General features: G+C 35.7%; 1 pseudogene; it reads right to left on the reverse strand.

The window, feature by feature from the left end:
• Nucleotides 1–2,533: 2,533 nt before the first annotated feature.
• LOC106669346 lies at nt 2,534–3,220 on the reverse strand (annotated as a pseudogene).

Consider the following 3,220-nt stretch of genomic DNA (forward strand, 5'->3'; position numbering starts at 1 on the left):
TTGTGAAGAGAAAACAATTATGTTTGTCGTTGTGTGGAATACATCGGTTAATGATAGTGGTAAGGGAGGTCGCGGCTACTGGTCCAAATCAGCCGACCGTGTTTTCACTGGAAACGCCGACTTTTAGTCGCGGTCAACGCGTGAGAGCTGAAATTTACGTCTGCTTCGCTGGCATCAATTCTTGAAAAAAAGAAAAACTCGAATGATATATATACTTTGTGAAATTGTGAGATTTCCTCTTGAGCTCCACTGGGGTGATGAACCTGTACTTTAATCGTATCCGAGTGTCAATCAGACAATATTCGGCTTCTCACTATCTTCAGAAGTGTGTCCTGAGACAGACAAAATCAGCTAAAAATTTAAAGTTATATTATTATTACGATGTTTATAAATATTTTAAGAAATATGGCTAGGGAGCATGGTCAGTAAAGCATAGGTCATAATAGACCGTTTTGGTTATTATGCCATTTTTATGAAGAGCGCATAGTTTTTCATTTTTTTCGCATCAGTTCATTAATAAGTACAATGCGTGGTGATTAGTGACAGTTAATCGATAATTATTCAGAAATCGTGAGATGCGGTCTGGTGTGATGTAGGTTTCAGAAAAACATTTTCTTTATCGTGCCAACGTTTCGATCTTTAGGAGCCCTGAAGATGATCTCAATAAAGATCGAAACGTTGGCACGATAAAGAAAATGTTTTTCTGAAACCTACTTCACACCAGACCGCATCTCACGATTTCTGAATAATAAGTACAATATAGATTTATAAGAATACATTCTTTGTTGAATATTGAACCCGATAAAAAAGTAATTCTTCATTTTTTGCCGTTGTTCTTTGATCCGTGAGACCGTTTTGGTTATTACGCCATTTTTATAAAGAACACTTAGTTTTTCAATCTTTTTTACATCTGTTCATTAATAATAATAATAAAGATTTGTAATATTTCTTTTTTAAGTATTAAACACAGTAAAAAGAATAATTCTTCATTTTTTTCCGTTGTTCTTTGGTCCGAGAGACCGGTTTGGTTATTACGCCATTTTTAAGAAGAACACTTAGTTTTCAATTTTTTCACATCAGTTCATTAATACGTACAATATATATACATAAGAATATTTCTTTTTTAAGTATTGAACCCGGTAAAAAGAGTAATTCTTTTTTCTTTTTTTTGCCGATGTTCTTTGGTCCGTGAGACCTTTTTGGTTATTACGCCATTTTTATGAAGAACACTTAGTTTTCAATTTTTTCACATCAGTTCATTAATACGTACAATATAGATTCATAAGAATATTTCTTAATATTTCTTTTTTAAGTATTAAACACAGTAGAAAAACTAATTCTTCATATTTTACCGTTGTTCTTTGGTCCATGAGACGTTTCCTGTTATTACGCCATTTTATGAAGAACGCAAAATTGCTTCAATCTTTTCGTAAAAGTTCAATTAGTAAGGTTAATAACGGTCTATAAGAATTTTTTTTTTAAGTGTTGAAAAGTGTAGTTTTCCATTTTTTTGTTGCCATGGCCTGTCGACCGACCCAACATTTAAGATGGCGAGAAACCGATACATGTCTGGCGTGTTATGGCGTAGACCAAAAGCAAAAAAAATTAAAATTAAACATTAATATATATTATGTTTATACAAATATAATATGAAATGGGACGAGGTGGATTGCCAGTTACATAGGTTATCTTTGGCCCGCGAGACCTCGTGTATTACGCCATTTTATAAAGAACACACAGTTTCTTCAATCTTTTTCACAATACTTCGGTATTCAGAGTTTCGTGTGAACGTTTGATTTTTAATAGACACTTTATTATTGTTTTTCTCTCTGGTTAAAATATTTTGAAACTTTCACTGATTTGTTGTAAATTTATTACAGTTCCATCAATAATATCTACAATATGTTTTTAATTATAGATTATTGTTGTAAAAGTATTTGCAAAATACACTTGTTTGGTTAGGTTTTACTAGGTAAAAGAAGTATCTTTATCAAAAACCTTGTTCAATTGTTAAACTATTTGCAAATCTTTAAAACAATTGTAAAGCCCTGATGATTTAATTACAATCTATCTATGAGATAAATAAGATTCTAGTTAAATGCATAATTTATTTTATTGTTTGGTAATAACTATTCACATAATCTTCATTATTGGACGAAACTAAGCACTATATTTATTGGAAAGTAAAGTCCTAATCTGTTTTATTTATTTATTTTTAATTGGTTCTTGAGGACTTAAAAGTGTGGCTAACACAAACGCATTCCTCTGATATTTTGAAAAATAAGCATCCAAATTTGACGTCATCTGGCATATTAGGGATTTCTACCCGGATCTACTAAAAAAGTCAAAATCTGTGTGGGAAAATGGACTCCAGAGATGTAAAGGTACATACATAATACGGCAACTTTTTTTTTGTTTTTTAAGTAGAAATATGTCATATAATTACAGAATAATTTAATCATATGTTTCAATATGTGTCCTTTCCTTAATGGCGTCTAATCTGACATTGTGTGCATAGGAAGTTTTTCCGTTTTTAGTTGTGGAGATTTCGTTTGGAAAGTTCGACGAGGACAAAATCCGCAAATGTGGCGTAGCATCGTTTAAAATCGTCGTTGGTGACGACGAGGTGAAAATTCCCCGCGATTTCACCGTACTCCGTTTCCACTTTTGCCGTGCCCAGCCTCTTTTCTATGCCCTCCTGCGACTCTCCCCTCGCCCTGAGCCGTTCCCAAAGGACGTCTAGAGAAGGCGGCCTCACGAAGACCAGGATCGGACTCAGGTCTCGCCGTTTCCTTATCTGCTTCACCCCTTCGACGTCGACGTCCAAAACGCACACTTTGCCCTCGTCCAGCACCTTCTTCACCGACTCGTAGCTCGTCCCGTAGACGTGGCCGGAATATTTAGCCGTTTCGATGAATTTCCCTTCTGAAACTCCTTTCCGGATCTCTTCTTCGGTGACGTAATAATAATGTTCGCCGTTCACCTCACCTCGGCGAGGCTGGCGGGTCGTGTGCGAGACGGAAAAGCCGAATTGGTCCGGGTATTCTTCCAGAAGACGGTTGATCAACGTCGATTTCCCTGAGCCAGAAGGCCCGGCGACCACGACGAGTTTATTGGTCAACTCGGACACACGCCTCGTTTTAAAACTTCCCTTACATCCCTGTTTCAACCAAATGGACAACAACACAAGAAAACTTGGCCTACATCGATGAAAAATCAT

This window comes from Cimex lectularius, unplaced genomic scaffold (assembly GCF_000648675.2).
Source record: "Cimex lectularius strain Harlan isolate CLEC.00 unplaced genomic scaffold, Clec_2.1 scaffold11, whole genome shotgun sequence".
NCBI lineage: Eukaryota > Metazoa > Arthropoda > Insecta > Hemiptera > Cimicidae > Cimex > Cimex lectularius.